General features: G+C 40.5%; 1 protein-coding gene across 11 annotated transcripts in view; it reads left to right on the top strand.

Annotated features, from left to right (window-relative positions):
* Window positions 1-26140, top strand: part of LOC134356771 (protein bassoon-like) — a 517214-nt gene that overhangs the window by 359187 nt on the left and 131887 nt on the right. For 9 of the 11 annotated variants that reach the window (XM_063067881.1, XM_063067878.1, XM_063067875.1 and 6 more), the window contains one exon: window positions 9203-9297. The exons of the other annotated variants lie outside the window; for them this stretch is intronic. The gene's annotated coding sequence lies outside the window, so the exon portion shown is untranslated. The remainder of the gene's footprint in view (window positions 1-9202; window positions 9298-26140) is intronic. 11 annotated transcript variants of the gene reach the window in all.

The raw sequence follows: 26140 nt of genomic DNA, 5'->3' as shown, positions 1-26140 counted from the left end.
ATTCATAAAATTAACAAAATCCGAGTCCTGAAGCAACAGCGAATTAAAACGCCATTGTCTATTGTTTGGTATATTGGCCATAATTTTAATAGAAAGCTTAAGTGGAGCATGATCCGAAATGGTTATAGAATCATAATCACATTTAATCACTGAAGGAATGAGACGAGAATCAATAAAAAAAATAATCAATTCTTGAATAGGAATGATGAACATGTGAAAAAAAGGAAAAATCTTTTTCCTGAGGATGCAGAAAACGCCAAATATCCGTCGACCCAGAATCAGAAAGGAAAAAATTAATCAAATTTGCAGATTTATTAGGTAAAGTCCGTAAAGGAGCCGAACGGTCCAAAGCTGGAGATAAACAGGTATTAAGATCTCCGCCCCAAATCAATGAAAACTCGTTCAAATTCGGAAACTGATCAAACAATGATTTATAAAATTCCGGACAATCCATATTAGGAGCATAAACATTAACCAAAACTACTTTTTTATTAAATAGTAAACCACTAACCAATAAAAATCTACCATTCGGATCAGAGATAATATCCTGTTGTATAAAAGTAACTGAGGAATCTATAAAAATAGAGACGCCTCGAATCTTAGCATTGGAGTTCGAATGAAATTGTTGGTCCTTCCAGAATTTGAAAAAACGTAGTCTGTCCCCCCTCCGTACATGGGTCTCTTGTAAAAATAAAATTTGTGCTTTAAGTCTCCGGAACACTTTAAAAACTTTTTTTCTTTTAATAGGATGATTAAGACCATTAGTATTCCAGGAGACAAAATTAATAATAGACTCCATAAATCCTAAAGTCAACCCACAACAGGGAGGATTGACAATAGGCGCGACCCACAAACCCGGAGAGGGAACAGAACATACAAAAGATACCGGGGAAAAGGACGCAACCAGTACTTCAATAATGTATATAGCCCAAAGAAAAACAAACTAAAACGTGAAGCCCCTCCCGCCACCCCCCAGCCCAAGACCCCAAGGCAAAATCTAAAGCAGACCCGCCAGAAAGAAGCAAGCGCTAAAACTACCCCCATGACTTCCGGTATACGCTCCCTAAAAAAAAGGTATAAATATGAAAAGGATCAGCTAATTGTAAAACAGTAAAAAAATAAGTAAAAAAAAGTTAGCTCAATTAGAATACACACAGAACAGAACAAAAGCCGGAAAATATATATTAAAAAAAAACCACAATAAACCTCAAACTCATGAATAGACACAGCAACAAAAAAAATAGGATTATTAACATAAAGTGATTATAAAAAGCAAAACAGAATAAAATTTAAACAAAAACTACAAAATTTAAGGCCGCACAGGAAATACGTAAGATGACAAAAGGGAAGTAACCACCCAGAATCCCCTGGGAAAAGAAAGAAATGACGCAGTTAAAAAGAAAGTTTAGTAGCCATATTAAGAAATCGAAAGTAAACTTTTCTGCCCAAATAGGGCACAGAAAAGTTAAAACCAACCAATTCACAGCCTCCGATCGACGGAGAAAATTAAAAAGAAAGCAATTAAGATGTTGGAGATGAAAGTTGATCCAGATAACTCTGGGCATCCGATGGAGAATCAAAAAAACGAAGGGCTCCATCTGACATGCGAATCCTTAGACGTGCAGGGTACAGCAGCGCTGGTCTTAAATCCCTCTTATAGAATTCCGACATCACGGATCTGTAACGGACCCGTTGGTCCCAGATTGGTTTACTGAAATCTTCCACGAATCGGAACTTAAGATCCGAAAAATCAATGAAACCTTTAGATCGAGCGAATCGAAACAGTCTCTCCTTGTCTTGAAAGTAATGAAAACGTAAGATAACATGCCTAGGTCTATCTGACCTAGACGAGTATGATGGGATTCTGTGAACACGATCCAGTAGCGGTGGTTGGTCAGGAAATACAGTAGGGAATGCATCTTTTAAAAGTTGGGAGAAATATTTCATGGGGTTGTTACCTTCAGCGGCTTCCCTCACGCCAATCATTCGTAAATTCTGCCGTCGCATTCTAGATTCCAAGTCAGAGTTTTTAAAAGTCAAAAAGTCAAGTTTCTTCTTCATTACATTAATTGTTTCTTCGATTTTCCCCATCTTAAGCTCACTTTGTTGCGCGAATTTTTGAAGATCAGATATAGCCGACTGATGTTCCGCAATACATGTTTGCATCTTATCAATTAAATCGGCAATTTTCTGGAAATTAGTTGAGATTTCCGTATGAATCAGGTCTTTAACAGGGCCTGCAATTTCCGTACGAATCATCTCCCTAACAGAGGTTGAAATTTCCCTCTGAATTAACTCCGCTATCGCTTTCAAAGTCACCGGTGATTCAGTCGGAGGGAGATCCGTAGCTTTCGGTTTAACCGGAGGTTTACCATCCTTGCCGTCTTTCTCGTTCTTAGACATAGCAGATCTAAGTTCCATCCAGTTGTCGGAGAATTCAGTTTAATTCAAAGTATTGTAAGAGTTGATGCCTTAATGGTTAATTAAAGTATAGCTGACCATAGAGAAAAAAAACTCAGAGGTAATGGAGCGAGTCAAGAACGCGACTTCACTCCATGAGCGCTACCGGAAGTCTCCTACAATTCTTAATCCATACAATAATGATAATGTCCCAAATGCAGTCTAGCATTGCAACTTTTTTTTATATTAATGAAACAATTTCTCTTGGGAACACTTGCTGGTAAGCCCTCTTCTTGAAAGCTAAAATCATCAGTTCAGATTAAGCCCCTTCATGTTCAATAGAGTACTTTACAGTCATATTTAAAAACACTTTAAATAATACTGCTCTCAGATTAACCCTTGAGCAGTGAATATGAAGAAATAACAAGTAATTGTGTGAAAATGACACTGTACCGAGGACAAGGAGATGATGCACCAAATTGCTTCAGTATGATAAGGTGTTGAGGTTCTATTATAATTCTGATGTATAATCATTAAGAGGAACATTTGCTGGAGCACTAATTTTTGCCATATGCTTCGCAGCATTTGCTTGAAAAGATGAATTGCATAAAGTAAATTGTTAACCATTGGCATGTTCCTGTTGAAAGTGCAATTTCAGTGGCTTAATCAAATCTGCCTCTACATTATTAAAAAAAATGTACTGGAAAATTTGAAGAAGACCACAGTCTATTTCTACTAAAATATGGCACACATATTATACATCTTTGGACTTTGCAAATTTGATGCCCTTATTAAATTATTATCACTTAAAGATTTTTAGATGATGTCCACATCCTTCAGGGAGAGTGCTCGCTCCTGTCAGGGAAATTTTGCACAAAACCAATCTCAAAGAACCCATATAAGATATTGCTTCATCATTTCTTACCTCTCAGGTAAGTAACTAGAACCTGTAAAGTACTATAGAAAAAATCTGAGCCACAGACGATGCTACAGTCCTCCTGAATCTCTCAATAAAGTCCCTTATGCCCATGCCCTCTGATTAGCACACATACTGTATGTATGTTATATTTCCCACCTCTGTACTACTTGCGATGTTGAAGGGAGTGGAATATAGAATGTCCGGGGGAGAACAGCAAATACCTCCGTAGGAAGCAGTCTTTGATTATGTTTGCTGCTTTCCCGAATAGCATGAAGCGTAAGCGGGAAAAATGGAGGTGGGCTAATTTCCATGACGTACTGAGCCGTGTCCACAACTCTCTCCAGTTTCTTGCTGTATCAGAGGTAATCCCTCTCCGCTCACAAAGGTGTTGTAGAGCTGTCTGCTCTGCTCCTGGCAATGACTTTCCGGGAGTTGACCTCTTTCCAGATGAGCATTTAGCCTGTCTGGTAGGACTCTGGATAAGATTTTCCCAGCTACTGAGAGGAAGTTCTGGAAGTGCTCTGTGTGTTTGCTGGTGATGAGTGTACCACCGATTTTGTAGACCTCCGCTGGTATAGCATCTGCTCCAGGAGCCTTTCCACGTGATAGCTGGCCTATTGCTATTGCTCACAACTTTAGTACTCAATGCCCAATTCATAATAAGTGTGCTATATGTCTTCTTTACCACCCTATCTTCTTGTTTTGCCACTTTTGGGAAATACGGACTTGCAACCCAAGATCTCACTGTACACAAATTTGAGTCAGCAAAAATTACAGCAATTATGAAAGGTAATGAGATTGGAAGTGTAATTTTTAATCAAAAGCATGGAAAGAAATAGTGTGTGTGACTATAATCTTGAAGCTGGGATTGACGACAGATGATAGAAAAAAATAATGATACTAGTAAGCAAAGACTAAATTGAGAAAATTGGGGAATCAGTAGTTGCAAAGCAACTCTTCATGTGAAAACCCGAATTCCATGCCATTTAGTGAGCTGAATTATTCTGATTGGCCTTAAGCTTTAGAAATAATCATATCTTTAAGTTTCAAGAAGAGACAAATGGAGCCAAAGTGCGTCTTTGGCTGCATAACTTTTTGAAACCTGTTTCACTCCCCAAAAGGATGTTGCAACCCAGTGGATTTTCTAAAAATAGAGCACTTAGTATTTATAATACAAATCAATTATATTAATTTCTCCTGCAGTGAACTTGTTCCCTGAAGTATTTATCAATCTTTTCTGATGTAATTACAATATCAAGTTCCTCACAGTACTAAATAAATTAAGGAATGTACAAGGAGATTCTATGCAGAATATTTATCTGCAATTAGAATCAATTAGTATGGGCGACAGTGTGGAGATACATCTCTACCAAAGGAGGTGTTGGGTGCTTCTTTTCTCCACTAGGCTGCAGGTCACCCTTGAGCAATGTGTAGCACCTACTTAGTCCCCCAATCAGGGTCACATGAAACCATGGGAGCCGGTGGTGTATGGTCATAGGAGCAGCTGGTGCATATCACAAGTCCTGGTTCTGTGACCTTTGACGCCAAGCAGACAATCTCTGAAGAGTGTTGATAATGGCTGGCATCATCCGACTTGAAAAGGCACTGCTCAGAAGAAGGCAATGGCAAACCACTTCTGTACAAAAATTGCCAAGAACAATCATAGTCATAGAAAGACCATGATTGCCCAAATGATACGATACACCACATTAATAAATATTCTTACAAATGTAGTAAGTTCATATAGCTTGAACTTGCGTAGAGTTTGCTTTACTTTCACTTTTTTTTCACCTTTTGCCAAATGTTTGCACTTATCTATATACTACTAAATACTACTAAAACTCTAATGCTCTGTCTGTCTGTTTGTCTGTTTGTGACCTCCAATTGCAGTGCATTACAGCAACATTTTTTTTTGGCTAAGACAAATTAAACTGTGTTAACTTACAGAATGCAGGCAAAGTTCAGGGTTATCTATATGTATACAATTGCCCATTCGCAAATATCAACAGGCTTGCATTCACCCGAGAGCTGATCCGCCATCATGGAAATCGGAACGCGACAGCCCGACGCATGCGCATGGCCAGCCTCAGCAGCAACACCTACCGGAGCAAAAGGGCAGGACAGCACTATTTCGAGGGGTTACATTCTGCTAATCACCATCAGCATGTGCAGGATTGGGACAGATCCAACTGCCACCCATCAAAAGAGATAATTAAATCTTATTGTAATGACGTACTTCAAGACACCCATAAAACCCACTGCTGCGGCCAAAAATGGTCAGCCTAATTATGTCACGTGGAAAGGAAAGGTGGACATTATGGTCACGAGATGACGCCAAACGTCGTCGGGAAGCAGCAAGGAGAGGGAGGGGAACAAGAATCAGATGAGACCAGGGGCCGCACGATTCCAGGATCAAAGAGTCAGGACAAAAAAAAATGAGAGAAGAAGAGACAGAGGAGGAGAGGCATGCACATCTCCAGGATCAGAGACAAACAACAAACAGCAGAAGAGATGAAGAGTCAGGGAATGAAAGGACTGCACATCTCCAGAATGACCAAGAGAGGCCCAGGGGTGGCAGATAAACCAGAAATGATGCCATCAAAAGTGTCCTTCGTTAAATGAGGAGGAGCTATATTTGCTTTGCTACACGTTGTGCTTCTTTAATAGACTGAGGTTTTCCACTTCAGTTTCCAAAGCAAAGCAATACCAATAGCATTCAGGAAAATTTAATGTTCATTTTGGTCATATCAGATTGCACTACCCTTCTCTCAAAGGGTGCCCCAATGGGTCACCCCATTGTCTAGTACATTACAAAAATGCAGATGAGTGTTATAAAGTGTCAAGTTCGGGGACTCAGTAAGTCTAAAATACTGCATAACTAGGTTGCATGGTTTTGATAACAAGTTTATGCACAGCTTTGAAGGATTATATGACATCAATATAGAAAGTAACAGAAAATGTCTAGGAAAATGAAAGGGATTTAATTAGCATTCATAGAAGAGAATGCATATGGGCTCCAGTGAAGAGGAAATTATGTGGATAGAATGGTTGAGGTTATTTCCTTTGAAACAAACGAATTTGTGACGAAAATGGATCAAGATACTTTTAATAAGTATGGATATAGGCCAATGAGATAGAGAGAAACTGTTCCTATTGCCTGAATGGTCAATAATTAAAGGACATAAGTAGGTATTTGGCAGAAGGACCAAAAGTAACTTGGAAACTTTTATCATGAAGGGTTTTAATGTGCAAAGCACTGCAGTAGGATTGGAGCCAAATTCGACTGCAGTAATAAAAGATTTTACATGGCTTTTGGGAGAAAATGAATTAACGATACCACTGGATTCTTCTTACATTGAACTGATACAGTATTGATGGGACTAAAAGGCCCCCTACAGTAATCATTCTACAATCATGTGATTTCTTTCTTCGGGAAAAAATATTATACTTCCCCTTTATCCCAAACAAAGGATCTGTTACTGTGTGTGGACTTTGTTGCAGGCAAAGTAACTGCTACATTTCCTACAATGTAATAATAGTTACACTTCAAATGCTTTTTGTTGGCTAGAAGTCATCATGAGATGGCCAGACATCAGGAAAAGTGCTAAATAAATATTATTTATTTTATTCTGTTCTCTCAGAGATTGTCATTGGTAAGTAACAGATGGGGTACGAGGGGGAGGTGGGGCATTAGCGGAAGTTAGAGAAGTCGATGTTCATGCCATCAGGTTGGAGGCTACCCAGACGGAATATAAGGTGTTGTTCCTCCAACCTGAGTGTGGCTTCATCTTTACAGTGGAGGAGGCCGTGGATAGACATGTCAGAATAGGAATGGGATGTGGAATTAAAATGTGTGGCCACTGGGAGATCCTGCTTTCTCTGGCGGACAGAGCGTAGGTGTTCAGCAAAGCGGTCTCCCAGTCTGCGTCTGGTCTCGCCAATATATAAAAGGCCACATCGGGAGCACCGGACGCAATATATCACCCCAGCTGACTCACAGGGGAAGTGTTGCCTCACCAGGAAGGACTGTTTGGGGCCCTGAATGGTGGTAAGGGAGGAAGTGTAAGGGCATGTGTAGCACTTGTTCCGCTTACACGGATAAGTGCCAGGAGGGAGATCAGTGGGGAGGGATGGGGGGGACGAATGGACAAGGGAGTTGCATAGGGAGCGATCCCTGCGGAATGCAGAGGGGAGGGGGAGGGAAAGATGTGCTTAGTGGTGGGATCCCGTTGGAGGTGGCGGAAGTTACGGAGAATAATATGTTGGACCCGGAGGCTGGTGGGGTGGTAGGTGAGGGCCAGGGGCCTCCCGCCACCTCCCTCCCCTTTCTAGATCTTTCTGTCTCTGTCTCTGGAGACAGCTTATCCACTGATGTCTACTATAAGCCTACTGACTCTCACAGCTATCTGGACTATTCCTCTTCTCACCCTGTCTCTTGCAAAAGCGCCATCCCCTTCTCGCAATTCCTCCATCTCCGCCGCATCTGCTCTCAGGATGAGGCTTTTCATTCTAGGACGAGGGAGATGTCTTCCTTTTTTAAAGAAAGGGGCTTCCCTTCCTCCACTATCAACTCTGCTCTTAAACACATCTCCCCCATTTCACGTACATCTGCTCTCACTCCATCCTCCCGCCACCCCACTAGGAATAGGGTTCCCCTGGTCCTCACCTACCACCCCACCATCCTCCAGGTCCAACATATTATTCTCCGTAACTTCCGCCACCTCCAACGGGATCCCACCACTAAGCACATCTTTCCCTCCCCCCCCCTCTGCATTCCGCAGGGATCGCTCCCTACACAACTCCCTTGTCCATTCGTCCCCCCCATCCCTCCCCACTGATCTCTCTCCTGGCACTTATCTGTGTAAGCAGAACAAGTGCTACACATGCCCTTACACTTCCTCCCTTACCACCATTCAGGGCCCCAAACAGTCCTTCCAGGTGAGGCAACACTTCACCTGTGAGTCGGCTGGGGTGATATACTGCGTCCGGTGCTCCCGATGTGGCCTTTTATATATTGGCGAGACCAGATGCAGCTGGGAGACCACTTTGCTGAACACCTATGCTCTGTCCACCAGAGAAAGCAGGATCTCCCAGTGGCCACACATTTTAATTCCACATCCCATTCCCATTATGACATGTCTATCCACGGCCTCCTCTACTGTAAAGATGAATTCAGCCACACTCAGGTTGGAGGAACAACACCTTATATTCCGTCTGGATAGCCTCCAACCTGATGGGATGAACATCGACTTCTATAACTTCAGCTAATGCCCCACCTCCCCCTCGTACCCCATCTGTAACTTATTTTTATACACACATTCTTTCTCTCACTCTCCTTTTTCTCCCTCTGTCCCTCTGAATATACCCCTTGCCCATCCTCTGGGTCCCCCCCCCTTATCTTTCTTCCCAGACCTCCTGTCCCATGATCCTCTTGTATCCCTTTTGCCTATCACCTGTCCAGCTCTTGGCTCCATCCCTCCCCCTCCTGTCTTCTCCTATCATTTTGGATCTCCCCCTCCCCCTCCAACTTTCAAATCCCTTACTCACTCTTCCTTCAGTTGGTCCTGACGAAGGGTCTCGGCCTGAAACGTCGACTGCACCTCTTCCTAGAGATGCTGCCTGGCCTGCTGCGTTCACCAGCAACTTTTATGTGTGTTATATGAACATAACTAATTAAATTGCCAGTTAGTTGCAATGAAATCTATCATTTACACAACCCCTATGAAACTCAGATGTGAGTGTTTGCTGGCAGTATTGCATCCCTCAAATTAAAAGGTTACCTACATTAATATCATTCACCATGATGAGCAGAAAGATTTCAAACTAAATAGATTGATATTGATGCTGTCACTTAAGTAATTTGTCTTTATTTATCCAATACAGTAAAGAGAAAGAGGCAAAATTGAGACCTGAATGGCAACAGGATACTAAATGTGCACATCGAATGGAACGACTGTTTCTTTCAAGCCTGGCAGGAGGTAACTTCAAACTGGCAGTAATTCCACTATGTCTAATTGGTGCTGAGCACAGTAATACTTAATGTCTTTTTTTCAGGCGAAAGGCAGTTACACTAAGTACAGTTAATGATGACCTTCTCTATGACCATTTTAAATGAAAAGGAAATGAGAACTTGGATTCACTGCTTGTGTGGGAAATGGGGCCAATTCTTAAATGACGTTTGCCAATATCTGCTGACAATTCCTCTAGCCCTGCTTCACCTAAAATGAGATTGCTTTATCTCATTCTCCATTAGATTTACTTGAAATTGAAAACATGTTAAATGTAGTACAATACATTTAGGTAGATTGAACTAACTTGATGAAGAACTTTAAAGAGTTCTAAACAGCCCCAACCTATTGTAAAGATTTCAATTTGTATTTTATTCTGTGGTATTAAAAAAATTATTCTGCTAGTTTGAGGATTATTGTATCCAACGTTGAAAAATCTGGAGTAATATTAGAGTCAATTACTGACGGACAGTCTAGAAAGAAAGATCTTGAACTCACAAAACATCAGATTATATAGTTGATGTACAAGTTGATTACCATGTTTTATGCCCAAGGCACACTCCTTTTGTGCAAAGTACAGGAATTAGTAATTCATTTATTCATTTCAGTTGTCAGGATGTGATAGCGCTTGTAAGGATAACTTTTATTACTCATCCCCCTTTGTATTTCTGATGGAAGTTATTTCCTCAGTACTGTTGAGGAGGGAGTTGCAGGATTTGGATCCAGGAATGGTGTATTATTTGGTCGGAACCATATAGGTGGTGATGGTTTCATGCCCTTGTCTTTAGATGTAGAGGTTGTGTATTTAAAAGGTGTTGTTAGAGTAACCTAGGCAAATAACTGCAGTGCATTCTGTAGCTGACTCATATTAGTCATTAGTAGGTGTGTAGTTAAAGGATTGAATACCAGGTCAAGCAGATTCCCTCAACCTGAATGGCGTCAAGCATATTAGCATATTTATAGATACATTCTTCCTGACAAATAGAGACCTATTTCATCATATTCATATTTGTCTTGTAGATTGGTGGAAAGACTTGGAGGTGTCACTTTATGAAGAGTGCACAACATGTGAGCTGTTATTTGTGTGGCTAGTCCAGAGGACTTCCTGATTAATGATGAATCCCAAGGAATTGATGCTGGGAAACTTGATAATGCCATTGAATGTCAAGGATATGTGATAAGACTCAGTTATTTGAGATGGTTATTAATTTACACTCGTGACATTCAAATATTAATTACCACTTCTAAGGGCATGTCTGAATATTAGCTAGTTTTTGCTGTATACTGATCTGTTTTTGAGGCATTGATAATAGAATTGAACACTATGTAATCACCAGTGACCATCCCTATTTCAAACCTTATGATGGAAGAAAGGTTATTGATGAAGCAGTTGAAAATGTAATAATTGACACTACGGTGAGGAATACTGTATGGGCTTAGTCATATCGTCACAAGTTTCTACTGAATTTATGTGATTTCATTTTCTCTGAAATTTCCTCCAAAGTAAAAGAACTAATTCCCAGTATGTGATTTCAAAGGATAAAATTGAGATTAAGGAAATTTGATATAGTTTGTGAACGATTAGAAAGAGTTCTGTTAGAGTGGTGAACTGAACCTTGTAATTGTCATTCCTTTTTCTAGGCTATGTTTAATATCTCACTAGAGACAATGATGGAGATGTTACCGCTACCTCAGCATAAGTTGATTTAGGTGGGAAAAAGAATTTAGGTGTACTCTAGGTCGAGCAAGTGATTACCTATTAAGACTGTAAGATCATAAGACAGTAGACCACTCGGCCCATCAAGTCAGCACCACCATTTCATCATGGCTGATTTATTATCTCTCTCAACTCCATTTTCCTGCCTTTTGTCTGTAACCTTTGATACTCTGACTAATCAACCTTCACTTTAAATATATTTAATGACTTAGCCACCACAACATCTGTGACAGTGAATTCCATAGATCTGCTGTCCTGCCCCTAACTATCGAGTCTCCTATCACTATTGCTGTCTGACTTTGCCTTTTCCTGCTGAGCCTCAGGGCTGGCAAGCAGTAGGCAAAGAGCTGTACTGGTTGCTGAAGGAAATGGCCACAGGAGAACCTTGCACTGACTGCTTACTCTCCTTACTTCTCCTGGTGGCCACCCATCTACTATCTAAAGCCTGCAAATGTGACCAGTAAAAGTCTCATCTATAAGGTGTTCAGCTTCCTGGATGATCCTGGTACATCCCTCCAACTCCAGTTCCTTGATCTTGTCAGTAGGACCTGAAGTTGGCTGCATTTCCCACAGTTGTAGACATTAGGGGGATTGTCAGGTACCCTGAAATCTCACATCTCACTGCAGAAGCATTCCACTGCCTGAACTACCATCCTGCCTACACTTGTTATGCCTCTAACTTCTCAAGCTTAAGCATAATGGAGGCATCTGAGCATAATACCAGGAAAGGTCAAGGCAATCCATGTGCCCTCTCAGTGCAAAGGGAGTACTCACTCTTCTTACATGCAATTAAATTTTCACACTATAATTACAGGAGTGTCATGAGAACTGGGGTCACAATAACTCTCACATTAGTAACTCCATTAAAATAGCTGTTTTCAGTATCATGATGTTTGGGGCTTGAATCTACACAGGAGCTCGTCTTAGAAACCTAGAGTCAACAATTTGTTTACCTGCTGAAGATGGCTCCTATTCTAATGGTAGCTTTACTTTATATAATGGTTTCAAATGCAGCATTTCTTCCCATGGAAAATGGAAGAATGGAAAGGTTTATAATTTGTTCTGTTGGGTATCACATTTTTATGCCTTTAGTGTTATATTTATGGCTATTCTCTCTGAATAAAAGTGAAGAAGAAAATGCTGTCTCCATGTGAGGCTAGAAGTTGCATTTATGTGCTATCTAATAGCTCAGAAGAGAGTAAGATTATGAAACCAACAGCAATTTTAAAAAGCTGACTCTTCTCACATGTTTTGTGCTCAACAGCAGGTGATAGTTCTGATTCTCATTAAGAGATGCATGAACAGATAATTCATTAATTCCAACTTGATGCATCATCAGTGTGGCACAAGAATTTACCTCAGACTTGGTAGTTCTGAATGATCTTTCTCTGGCAAGGAAGGAAAATCTGAAACAAAAATCTGTGAATTTCCTCCTTTTGCATCTGCTAATGAGAACTGGAAATGTCACCTGCTGTTGAGCAAGAAATATGTGAAAGGCAACAGCCCTTTAATTGTTAGCTTCTCAACTTACATTGCTCTCAGCTGGACAAGTTACAAATCTATCCCTTCAAAACAGTTCCAACTACAGTTGATGCTGGCTAAATTATAGTTTCACTCTGAACAAATTATTGGCGATGTAAATCAATAGGAAATGAGAATCCTGGGCTTTGCTCATTGATCTTTCGTTACTGATTAGCAGTGCAATGCAGCTGTATCAGCTCCCCACCTCTCCCCAGTGAGTTTTCATGATAAAGCTAACCAGTCCTATACCTGTTATGAAAATGTGCTCGTTCAGAGAAAGCAACACAAGAGAAATTGGAGGAGGAGACCATATGGTTCCATATGCCTGCTCTATCATTCAATATGCTGATTTTCTGTATTAAGCACTTTGCTGGCCTATTCCAACAAGTCCTGATGTCCTTGGTACCCAAGAAGAAGATCATTTTTGGCCTTAAATGTACCACTGAATGACAGGTGTGCAGAATTCTACAAGTTCACAACCAACTCTGAGGATAAATTTCTGTTCAATGTAAATCTGAGTAGCCGACCCTTTACCCATTTACTATCTAAAGCCTGCAAATGTGACCAGTAAAAGTCTCATCTGTAAGGTGTTCAGCTTCCCGGATGATCCTGGGTACATCCAGCTCCAACTCCAGTTCCTCCATCTTGTCAGTAGGACCTGAAGTTGGCTGCATTTCCCACAGTTGTAGACATTAGGGGGATTGTCAGGTACCCTGAAATCTCACATCTCACTGGAGGAGCATTCCACTGCCTGAACTACCATCCTGCATCCATGTTTGGATTGTCTTGCATGGGGAATTAGCTTCTCACGATCTTCCAAAATGGTGTTTATCCTTTGTTCCACATGGTTTGCTGAATCCTTTAATACTTGCCAGATTTCACTGTAATTCTTGGAGTACTAAGTAATTATGCCTTTGGCATTGTTCTGTCCCTTATAAGTATGTACAGATTTAACTGATTTTATTTGACAGAATAATTGAGAAGAAAGTGATCAACTCTTTTCCACAGATAAAGTGCTATGTGTTATATCAGCCAATTGATATAGCCATCCATAAGTACCATTAGTCCTGAGTACACTCAGTGAATTGATAAGGCATAGAATGTAATCCTGCAACAGATCTTAAATCTTTGCAGTTACTGCATGGAATGTGATTTAATGACTGACCACCAAAGGTGCGATTCTGTTCTTTAGTGCATGCACGGACATGCCAAAAATAATTGTACTCAATTAATATAAATGGAAAAATGGCAGGCTGGGTAGTTTTATTACTTCAGCCTGTCAAGAGCATCAAAGCAATATGTTTTGCATATAATGTCCCAAATACTGTAGAAAATATAGATATTTTAACTTGAGTACATCATTTTAACAGTGTACCACTTGTCCTGCTCTTTTTCTCTGCTAGCTGTTTCAGATCTATGTACTTCATTCTTCCCCTGTCTTGTCACCAATCTTGTCACATGAACTAACAGCAATGAGAGAACTTTCATCAACAAAACAAATTTACTGAGGTCACTAGCCTTGAGTAGTCTGGCCATCGGCACAATTTCCAAATTACATTTGTACAAGCTTTTATCTAATGTTAATTTTCAGAGATATGCGAATAAGTACATCAAAGATGATAAAATTTCAATATTTTATCTGTTCCCAATTGAAAATTAATAAGCCACACAGTGTCAATGAAATAATGTATTTTATGTTGTTTGCCAAAAATAGTTCAGTTCCGAGGTGATGTTCCCACAATCCCAGGAGTACATGATTTTTTGTGTTCTGGGGAGCATTTGATCATCTAGATCTATATTTAGTCTTTGAAACTTCAGTTGCATTCTTATCACAAGACTTGGAATTTATAGTTGCTGACGTCAATTTGCAAGGAGTTGAAGTTGCAAGCTGTGAATTTATGACCTCCATAAATAAAACATGACACAGTAGAAGGAGAAAACTGAAAAATAATAGGTGAAAATTGTAGGGCAGTTATATAACCCTGATGTTCAGAAAGCATGTATAAACTGTTCAAGCTTCAGGCTAACAAGTCACACATAACTCCTTGGTTTACTATTGGAAACTATTACATGTCTGGGTTTGTTTAAACACAGGTTAAAACATATAGGATCCAATTGTTTGTACCATAGCCTTAACACTTTTTCGGACAATATATTTTCTAAATTTTTTTGTGTTCTATTGTGTTGATTTGATATTACAATGTACATTGACTGCATTATTTATTTTATCAGTGCCTCCGAAAGGAAGTGGAATACTGAACAGCTTCATAAACATTTAAGCTATAGTTTAATATGACCCTGACCTTTCTCTTAAAGTGTCCCTTTTTATATATGCCTGGTACAGTTACAGATCAGAGATGACACAGCCAATACTGAAAACAGGCAGAATGTGGCCTTGGCTATCTGGCAGCTTATTAATTTTCATATACATTCCTTGTTGCATAATATCATGATGCCTTTCATATTTTGACATTCTATAAATATTATGACCATTGTTATTTTGATTTTAACATTAATATTTTGTGAGAGTCACCTCAGCCAAAGATATTCTTCTCAGAAGTAAAATTGCATATTGAAGAAAGAAAAATATGGTTCAAGGAGAAACTCTTAATAACAGTGCTCCATAGTTCCCTTGTGCTTACTAGCTAAAAGGTAACGCACAGAACAAAATGAATGATGCTTATCTGATTACCTTCTGTTTGATTACATGGTCCCTGTAGTTAATCCACTCCCACTGGTGTGGATAAGCCCATTGACCAGCCTCAAAAAATTGTTATAGCATGCATGAGGCATTTAATTCTGTAATGTTTGTTGGAACCACAAGGTAGAGTGGCACCATGTTTTCACTTCCCTTTTAAACATGACCAGTACAAGTTCCATTTTACATGTTATAAGTTAAGATCATTTAAAGGGACATTGGTACCTTTTTGAATTGTAGAAAGTCATTTGTTTAATAAAAAGATATTTATTTTGCAGGGTGCATATTGCGTAATTATGCTCATATCTTCAGTATTAAGATAGGAGCCTTTTTATTGCCATCAATCCAGAAATTGTGTGATTAAGTTTTGATCACTGAATTTTAAGGACCCCTAAGGATTTCAAAAGACTACACTTGAGAAATGATTCCTTTTTAATGTTTAATCGCTGCCTGTTTTCCCCCTCTATTTAGCGATAATGGAATTGAATAAGGCAATATTCTTTTCTGGATAACTTATTTTCTAGCCTATTGCTCATTAGCACTAAGAACTGCCTGAAGAGGAACCACTTTCCTACAGGCACAGCAATTAGCCACTGATGAGCTGGCTGATGAGATCCAGATTTGCATGAATTTGCAGAATTGAGGAAAATAGTTCATTAAGAATTATAAAATTAGATTATATTAACTCCCACCAAAAAAGATCGTTTTGAATTTTCTCTCTCTGCATCTGCACACTGACAAAAATCAGGAAGAAGATCACCAGTATGAAGTGAGAAGACTTCCCTAAAATTAATTTGGTACCTCCTAAGAGCAAAAGGTTTAGATAGGGCAGAATTTATTAGGTGTGCCCAGAAAGGGTTCCCAAAATTTGTAAACAGGCCAGCTAGAGGACAGACCATACAGGATCTGGCACTTGACAGTGAACCAGGTCAGGTGTCAGACTCATCGGTAGATAAGCATTTTGGAGACGATGACTACAACTCCCTGACATTCATTATCACTTTGGACCAGGATAGGAGCAGATGGTACGAGAAAGTATTTAATGGGGAAGGGGGAAATTATGCAGGAACTTGAGAGCTCAGAGAAGGTAGAGGGTGATAGTAGATGGAGCATATTATGTCTGGAGGTCTGTGACCAGTGGTGTTCTGCAGGATACAGGGATCTGTTCTGCGACTCCTGCTCTTAGTGACTTCTGTAAGTGACTTGGATGCGGAAGTAGTTGAGTGGTTTAGTAAGTTTGCATATGGCACAAATTTTTATGGAGTTGTGGCCAGTGTGGAGGGTTAACAGAATGCAGATCTGGGCTGAGAAGTAGAAGATGGAGTTCAACCCAGAAAAGTGTGAAGTTATTTACTTTCGAAAGTCAAATTTGAAGGGTTAATGGTAAGATTCTTGGCAGTGTGGTAGAACAGAGGGATCTTGGAGTCCACATCCATAGATTCTTCAAAGTCAGCACCAAAGTTGATAGGGTTGTTAAGAATGTGCGTTTTGTGTTGGCCTTCATTAGCTGCAGGTTGATCCTGGTTAATCAACACTTGCAATATTGTGTTCAGTTTTGGTTGAATCATTTAGGAAGGATTTGTAAACTTTAGAGATGGTGTAGAGGAGATTTACCAGAATGCTGCCTGGACTAGAGAACATATCTGAAGAGGATAGGTTGAACGAGCTAGGGCTTTTTCTATGGAGCAAAAGAGGATGATGTGTGACTTGATAGAGGTGTACAGATGATAAAAGGCATAGATCAAGTTGAAAGTCAAGACTTTTTCTCAGGATGGAAATAGCTAGTACAGGGGTGGTGGGGGTGTTGGGATTTTAAGGTGATTGCAGGAAACTATAGGGGAGAGGTCAGTGGTAAGTTCTATCCACAGAGTAGTGGGTGCGTGATAGAGGCAGATACATTAAGGGCATTTAAGAGACTCTTAAATAGGTGCAGATGATAGAAGAATGAAGGGCTATATAGGAGGGAAGGATAGGATTGATCTTAAGATAGGTTGAAAGGTTGGCACAACAGGGTGGGCTGAATAGCCTATACTATGATGTAATTTCTATGATCTATGTTCTATTAACTCTCAAGCCTAAAGAGCTGACATTTTCCTTTGTAGTTTCCCATTGTTGGTTGTGATATACCACAATAGGCTGCTTGGTGCAAATACCAAAGAGGTCATTTTAGTGACTATCACGTGAAGGTAGTTAATTTGCTACCTGCTTATTGATCTTTTGTGCGTCATCGTGTCCTTGAGCTGACAGGTTGGTTTTCAGATTAATGGACCATTTCCTGGGAAAGATGAGAGAAAGGATTAGGTGATATCTTCACGTTATTTCTAGCAGTCTGTCCCATTATGATGCATGGGAGGGCAACTGAATTCATGTCAGAAATCCATACGAGAATGTAAGGGAGAGCTAGATATTTCAGAGGAATAGGAAACAGCTGAAGTCTTTCGTTTGTGCTGCACAAATAGATGCAGGCTAGTTTCCAGGTAACTGGCATCACTAATTGTAGTTTCAGGACAATTGTATTAACTTAATGTTTCTCTTAAATCCTCATTAGCTTTAAAATTAGACCATGTTGTTGGAGTCTAGCTGCAGTGAATGAATCTGTCTTCTGGTGTTTGGAGTATGTTATACTTAATAATCTCTTATGGACAGCTTCTAAGTCTATTTAACATGTGGGCTGCTAGCTGGCCTTGAACAGTGCTCTATCGGAGTTGCTCATTTCCTCCAGTTGTTGGTCTTTAATAACAAAGAACTCAAATTGAAATGGTTAACCATATTTTTTTTAGTAGTGTTTTGGGGCATTTACTTAGACACTGGGGCAAAGTGTGTGCTTAACTTATTTGCATTTATTGCAATTAAGAAACTGATGCAAAAGGTCTCTGAATGTAGAGGCCAGTTCCTCTGTGGTGTAAGATTTTGCTGCTTGCATAGCAAAAGTGTTCAATGTGACCATTTATACATATACAACAGCATGAAACAGACCTTTCGGTCAATCTAGTCCATGCTGAACTGTTATTCTGCCTCATCCCATCAACCATACCTCTCTTATCTATGTACTTATCAAGAATTTACTGGAATGTTGTAATTGAACCCGCATATACCACTTCCTCTGGCAGCTTGTTCCACACTCTCACCACCCTCTGAGTGAAGAAGTTCCACTTCAGGTTCTCCTTAAATATTTCACCTTTTCACCCTTAACCCATGACCTCTAGTTCTAGTCTCACCAATCCTCAGTGGAAAAAGCCTACTTGCATTTACCCTGTCTATACTCCTAATAATGATGTACACCTCTACCAATTCTCTCTTCATTCGCCTATACTCCACGGAATGAAGCCCTAACCTGTTCAACCTTTCCCTATAACTCAGGTTCTCAAGTCCTGGCAACAGCCTTGTAAATTTTCTCTGTACTCTTTCAATCTTATTGTTATCTTTCCTGTAGGTAGATGACCAAAACTGCATGCATTACTTCAAATTAGGCCTCACTGTTGTCTTTTATAATTTCAATATAACAGCCCAACTCCCATCATCAACATTCAGATTTTTGAAGGTCAATATGCCTTCTCTTTATGACCCTATCTACGTGCGATGTCATTCAATAACTTTAAATACAATCAAGATCTGTATACATACAGAAATGATCAAGCAGCTGTTAACAGTATGAAAGCACAAGAGATTCCAGATGCTGGTATTGGAGAACTCAGCAGGTCACGCAGTGTCCATTGAGGGAAATGAGCAGTTGATATTTTGGGTTGAGACCCTTCATCTGGGCTTAAGTCCATTTCTTTCCATAGATGATGCTTGCCCCTCTGAGTTCCTTCAGAAGTATGCTTGTTGCTATCATAATGATGGGTAGTTAGTTCAACATTTTTCAGGTTTATTGAATTTTGTCAGCTCATGTCTCAGTTGTCTCTGTTCTCCTTTCAGCATTGTGGTCTGAAATGTTCCTTTGTGCTTGTATCTGTATAGGGCCTATAAACCCTCATGTCAATCCTATTATTTATATCAAACATCAAACCCTATACATGATGGGCTTATCCAAAGGAAACAGTCCTTATCTCCACACACTCATACTTTCGTCAAATTAACAATACCCAGAACAAACTTCTTACAGATTATAAGATTATGCAATATTATATGTTTACACATATATTATGTGATAAAATTGTGCATATTACTGATGAAGGCTCTTGGCCTGAAATATCGACTGTTTATTCCCATCCATAGATGCTGCCTGACTTGCTGAGTTCTTCCAGTATTTTGTGTGTATTGCTTAATCTATAGAATTTCTTGAGTGCATGCTACTGGAGTCTGTAAGTACCTGTCAATTTATCCAGATAGCTGTTTAAATACATTATCTACAATAAAGTAACGGAGATAATAGAATCTTCCTCCAAATTTTAAGAATTTTGAGTTGTCTCTATCTCTGTTTTAATTCCTCAAGTAAATCATCATGCAAAACTCTGTCCCCATCTGTCCCTTATTGAATCTCTTTTACACCTAATTAGTCACCATTGCTATCTTGATTTTGCAGTAGCAACAAAGTGCCCAATTTAATCACGGACGATGTTGCTCACAAGAATCTTGTGATATTGCTAACCTGAAATTCTCCTTCTCTAACTCTCCACATTAATTACCCATCAGGTGTCAGTTCAAATCTCCAGCAGTGTTCAGGTCATCACTGTGATGAAGTGTTGTAGAAATCTTATAGGCAGCGAACAAGGATGAAAAAATGTTTTTAGCTGATACTTGAAACATTAACAACCATAAAATATAAATTGGAACATTTATATGAGAACATGATAGAGGCTTAATTATGAGATTAAAATAAAATTCATTAGAATTTCAAATATGTATCAAAAGACACTGTTGGATTTTAGCAAGGCTTTTGACAAGGTACTGTATGGTCGGGTAGTCTGGAGGGTTAGATCATACAGGTTCCATGAAGACTAGCTAACTGGACTCCAAATTGACTCAATGATAGGAAGTTGAGAGTGATGATGGAAGGTTGTTTCTCAGAATGAAAGCCTGTGACTAGTAATACATCATAGAGTTGAGAGCTGGGACCTTTGTTGTTTGTTATTTATGGAAACAATTTAGGCGAGAATGTTTACAAATAATTATAAAGCTGGTGGTATTGTGGAAGTTATCGTGGAATCCTGTTCAGCTACCTTCTACTTTCCACTTTTATACCTAGTCACCATTGCTACTTTGATTTGACAATCACAACAAAGTGCTCATCTTTACCACACATGGACCTGCTCACCAGAATCCTGTGACATTGCTGGCCTGAAGTTCTCCTTTACATTTGGGTACTCCTTTTACCAAGCTGCATAGCCATGCGCTTCCCTACACAGTACTACACTACACTAATGCAAGGTAAAATCAGGGAGAGTGGTATTGATTGAATGTGAGAGAGCAAAACGCGTTTGGGTATGTCTAGTATAAAACTGGGTGATTGATGGTTGGTGCAGACTCAGTAGTCTGAAAGGCTAAATAACTGAATGTCCCTTTTTCTTCTGATGCGCCCGTTGAAGAACCCCTAGTCAGATGGAGTGGAGCGAGTGACAGATGCACTAGCATCTGTTGCTGTGTCACTCTGCTCGTTCCTGACTCACAATGGATTGATATTAGCCTGGGACGTGCTTGCCTGCATGTGTCTGAACCCCCGCTGTTCCCTTCAGAGACACCAGCCACAGGCAGCTCAGTTCAGTGCCGCACCATCAGGGCACTTCAAAGGAGAGAAATTCATGCATATTTCAAATCCACTGAAAAGGAGGCAGCAAAACAGTGCAGCTGGTGGAGGGGCAATGAGTGGCCAACATCATCTCAAGGATTTGTTGTAAAATTAATGAGATACATGTATGCCATAGCTGCCTGTGTCATGGTCTATTCACAGCAAATGCTCGCAGTTTTGTTGATATTGGCAGAATTTTTCTGATGATGAGCAAGGTAGGCTGATCTTCAGAATGGTTGACTATATCTCCTACGTTTGTCATTATGACCCACCCCACTGCTGGCTTCGAATACACCAGCCTAATGAACTGCACCTAATAATAATGTGTTTTTTCCCTCCAAAGTGGCTTCCTCTTTGGTTTTTTGTGCTCTTTTGTTGGCTTATGTCAGCCTTTATGTACATGTTGCTGATACCTATCTCCCTCTGCTCTCATTCTGTTAGTCAAAGAAGGCATGTTCTGTCCCTTTCTTGACCTGAAAGCAACAGCCAGTTTATTATGACACAGTTCGATGGAACACAATCATTCTTTGGTACCTTTTTTGCGGATGCTGATTTTGACAGACCATGCCTGGAGGACATAAATATCACAAGGGAACAGAATTCTGTCTTTAATCAGCATTCAGATAACATGCTGTCTTTTCTAGTAGAAGTAGGTTTATCTTTATCTAGAATTATAATTACCTGATTTTCTTCGATGATTCCTGATGATTTTATTGATATCGACCTTAAATCAACAGCTGAGCCGCAATGTGGAAAATACTGCCAGTTTGCTGGTAAAACCAACATTCAGTGTTGTCGATGGAGATTCTTTCCCTTTGCAATCAGTTTTCTGAATGGTCCATGAACACTACCTCACTCTTCCTCTTTCACACTATCAATCTGCTTATCAACTATTGGAATTAATAGTTATTTTTTATGTACTGCGCCACAAAGCAACAAATTTCATGACATATGTTAGTGATACTGAGATGATGAGTACTGTTGTAAACTCAACAGACATCCAGTATGATAACCAATCAGTGGAATCTCATTATCATTAAAGCATTTCCAAAGAGGCTTCCTGTTTAAGATGGCTCTGTTGAAGGTGAGCGACTGCCTACTAGTGGTTAACAAAACAAGGAATATAGGTTTCCCCTGCCATCCGAAGGTAAAGCGTTCCTATGAAATGGTTCATAAGCCGGAATGTCGTAAAGCGAAGAAGCAATTACCATTTATTTATATGGGAAAATTTTGTGAGTGTTCACAGACCCAGAAATAACCTACCAAATCATGCCAAATAACACATAAAACCTAAAATAACAGTAACATATAGTAAAAGCAGGAATGATATGATAAATACACAGCTTATATAAAGTAGAAACACTTTTCCACAATCATTGCCTAAACTGTTCTCTGTAGCGAAATTCTCACGCAAGCGCCATTGGCAAAAACACGGTGCAAGCGCTCTCCAGTAACCTTTAAGCTATGAAGTTGCCAAATCATACCAAATAACACGTAAAACTACACAGCAGATATAAAGGAGAAATAATGTATGTACAGTGTACTGTATGTTCACTTACCGGAATTGGGACAGCGCAGAGCACACTGATGATGATGTGTTAGACTGAGTCGTTGGAGTTGGGGTGGTGCAGTGGCCCCCACCCTCCAGGCAGCGAACCGATACCAATCCGTGAAGCATGCAGGTGTCTAGCGGTAGCCGGGATGCACCCAGCTCATCTTTAAGGAAAATGTCGAAATAAACAAGCTAATTAATTAGGTGCCGCCGGGCACGTAATTGTTGGCCCTGATCAGAGGCGATTGCCGATTGCGTCGCCTCTTAATTCAGAAACAAAGGTTCTGAACTTAAAGAGGGGGTAACTTTGAAGGGATGAGACGTGAATTAGCTAAGATAGACTGGCAAATGACACTTAAAGGATTGACAGTGGATATGCAATGGCAAGCATTTAAAGATTGCATGGATGAACTACAACAATTGTTCATCCCAGTTTGGCAAAAGAATAAATCAAGGAAGGTAGTGCACCCGTGGCTGACAAGAGAAATTAGGGATAGTATCAATTCCAAAGAAGAAGCATACAAATTTGCCAGAAAAAGTGGCTCACCTGAGGACTGGGAGAAATTCAGAGTTCAGCAGAGGAGGTCAAAGGGCTTAGTTAGGAAGGGGAAAAAAGATTATGAGAGAAAACTGGCAGAGAACATAAAAACTGGCTGTAAAAGCTTTTATAGATATGTAGAAAGGAAAAGGCTGGTAATGACAAATGTAGGTCCCCTACAGACAGAAACAGGTGAATTGATTATGGGGAGCAAGGACATGGCAGACCAATTGAATAATTACTTTGGTTCTGTCTTCACTAAGGAGGACATAAATAATCTTCCAGAAATAGTAGGGGACAGAGGGTCCAGTGAGATGGAGGAACTGAGCGAAATACATGTTAGTAGGGAAGTGGTGTTAGGTAAATTGAAGGGATTAAAGGCAGATAAATCCCCAGAGCCAGGTGGTCTACATCCCAGAGTGCTTAAGGAAGTAGCCCAAGAAATAGTGGATGCATTAGTGATAATTTTTCAAAACTCATTAGATTCTGGACTAGTTCCTGAGGATTGGAGGGTGGCTAATGTAACCCCACTTTTTAAAAAAGGAGGGAGAGAGAAACCGGGGAATTGTAGACCGATTAGCCTAACGTCGGTGGTGGGGAAACTGCTGGAGTCAGTTATCAAAGATGTGATAACAGCACATTTGGAAAGCGGTGAAATGATCGGACAAAGTCAGCATGGATTTGTGAAAGGAAAATCATGTCTGACGAATCTCATAGAATTTTTTGAGGATGTAACTAGTAGAGTGGATAGGGGAGAACCAGTGGATGTGGTATATTTGGATTTTCAAAAGGCTTTTGACAAAGTCCCACACAGGAGATTAGTGTGCAAACTTAAAGCACACGGTATTGGGGGTAAGGTATTGATGTGGATAGAGAATTGGTTAGCAGACAGGAAGCAAAGAGTGGGAATAAACGGGACCTTTTCAGAATGGCAGGCAGTGACGAGTGGGGTACCGCAAGGCTCAGTGCTGGGACCCCAGTTGTTTACAATATATATTAATGACTTGGATGAGGGAATTAAATGCAGCACCTCCAAGTTTGTGGATGACACGAAGCTGGGCGGCAGTGTTAGCTGTGAGGAGGATGCTGAGAGGATGCAGGGTGACTTGGACAGGTTGGGTGAGTGGGCAAATTCATGGCAGATGCAATTTAATGTGGATAAAGGTGAAGTTATCCACTTTGGTGGCAAAAATAGGAAAACAGATTATTATCTGAATGGTGGCCGATTAGGAAAAGGGGAGGTGCAACGAGACCTGGGTGTCATTATACACCAGTCATTGAAAGTGGGCATGCAGGTACAGCAGGCGGTGAAAAAGGCGAATGGTATGCTGGCATTTATAGCGAGAGGATTGGAGTACAGGAGCAGGGAGGTACTACTGCAGTTGTACAGGGCCTTGGTGAGACCACACCTGGAGTATTGTGTGCAGTTTTGGTCCCCTAATCTGAGGAAAGACATCCTTGAGGGAGTACAAAGAAGGTTCACCAGATTGATTCCTGGGATGGCAGGACTTTCATATGAAGAAAGACTGGATGAACTAGGCTTGTACTCGTTGGAATTTAGAAGATTGAGGGGGGATCTGATTGAAACGTATAAAATCGTAAAGGGATTGTACAGGCTAGATGCAGGAAGATTGTTCCCGATGTTGGGGAAGTCCAGAATGAGAGGTCACAGTTTGAGGATAAGGGGGAAGCCTTTTAGGACTGAGATTAGGAAAAACTTCTTCACACAGAGAGTGGTGAATCTGTGGAATTCTCTGCCACAGGAAACAGTTGAGGCCAGTTCATTTGGCTATATTTAAGAGGGAGTTAGATATGGCCCTTGTGGCTAAAGGGATCAGGGGGTATGGAGGGAAGGCTGGTGCAGGGTTCTGAGTTGGATGATCAGCCATGATCATAATAAATGGCGGTGCAGGCTCGAAGGGCTGAATGGCCTACTCCTGCACCTATTTTCTATGTTTCTATGTGCTGTGTGTCTCCCGGCCACCGCTGCATTCTCCGCGAATCGGTATCTGTCTGCGGCCTGGGTGTTGGGGTGGTGGGACACTGGGGTGTCATCTCATCGTCATTTGTTTCCATTAGAGCAGGCAGCTCACCTTCTCCTATGACTGCCCGCCTCGATGTCGAAATCCGAGGTTCGTCGTCTGCTGTGGCTGATGTGGAAGGCCTGCTTGACTGCTGAGCCGCGCACATTTTTCTATCGTACAGTTCTTTGTAAGCACTCAAACCATCCTGAAAATATCCCCTAAACTGACGTACCCTTTCAAAATTAAAGTTGTACTTCATCATTACTCATTCAGTTTCGATTGTTATCCTTTCCTCTTCCAATTGCATCAGCTCTTCATCTATCAGTTCTTGGTCATGGTATGCCAAAACCTCTTCAACATCATCTTCGTCAGCTTCCACAAGCCAAACTCACTTAGTTCTTACTTCGTTCACCACGATCAAAACACTTAATTATGTCTAGTTTTACGCTAAGTGTAACACCTTCACGAGCTCTTTCGGGCTTTTCCGATACCTTAGAACTCATCTTGCTAACGGCTGCTCACAGGCACGTGTTTAAGCAATGCCAGCTAGAATGCCGTTCTGAATCTGGGGGAGAGCGGCTGCTTGGGGCGCGCGCTGCCTTTTATCGCGTGCTGGTTTTTTTCGCACGCTGCTTTTTTCGTAACAGTGAAAACACCTTCTGTTAGCGAAAGCAGGGTGCTAATGTAGGTCTTTCGTAACAGCGAGGTTTCGTAAAGCGAATGTTCGAAAAGCGGGGGACACCTGTACAACTAAATACTTTATTAATAACATTTTTTCTGTTAAAAAGTTTATGGTAAATGATCACCGCAAACAATGAAGAGGTAGAAGACAAGGCTGAGTCGAGGGTCTAAGCATGCGGGTGCAAGGTGAAACTGGGGGCGAGGTTGAGATATACCGAGGCAAAATTGAGAGCGGAGTGGAGGAGAGCAAGGTTTGAAGCCTGTCCAATTAAACTAAGCACGAGGTTTGATCAGTCTAAGCACTGTGCTGATTTGGGAAGGTCAGGTATAGGCTAAAATGTAGTGGTTAGGTCC

Source organism: Mobula hypostoma, chromosome 15, assembly GCF_963921235.1.
Source record: "Mobula hypostoma chromosome 15, sMobHyp1.1, whole genome shotgun sequence".
Taxonomy (NCBI): domain Eukaryota; kingdom Metazoa; phylum Chordata; class Chondrichthyes; order Myliobatiformes; family Myliobatidae; genus Mobula; species Mobula hypostoma.
Note: the sequence above shows the minus strand (reverse complement) of the source record. Positions and strands in the feature narration are given on the sequence as shown.